Raw genomic sequence first — 264 nt, 5'->3', positions numbered from 1 at the left:
CTCATCAAAACTTTGAATATTTATAACTCATAAACTACTCGTCCCAAATTCGATTTTCATGTATCAAAATATTAAGAAAAATATTCTGCTTTGGAATAAAAAATTAAAACCTTATGTTGTCATTCAAAAAAGTAAAAAACTTAAAAAATTATAAGGATAAAAAATATTTAAAAATATAATTTTTTAAGAAAAACGTTGTTTTATAAGCGACTTGAAAGTATGTAAAAAAATATTTTCAAAAAAACTTACACTTTTTGAAATAAT

The sequence above is a fragment of the Acyrthosiphon pisum genome, unplaced genomic scaffold (assembly GCF_005508785.2).
Source record: "Acyrthosiphon pisum isolate AL4f unplaced genomic scaffold, pea_aphid_22Mar2018_4r6ur Scaffold_21067;HRSCAF=22935, whole genome shotgun sequence".
NCBI lineage: Eukaryota > Metazoa > Arthropoda > Insecta > Hemiptera > Aphididae > Acyrthosiphon > Acyrthosiphon pisum.
The sequence above is the reverse complement of the archived record's forward strand: the minus strand, read 5'-3'. Positions refer to the sequence as shown.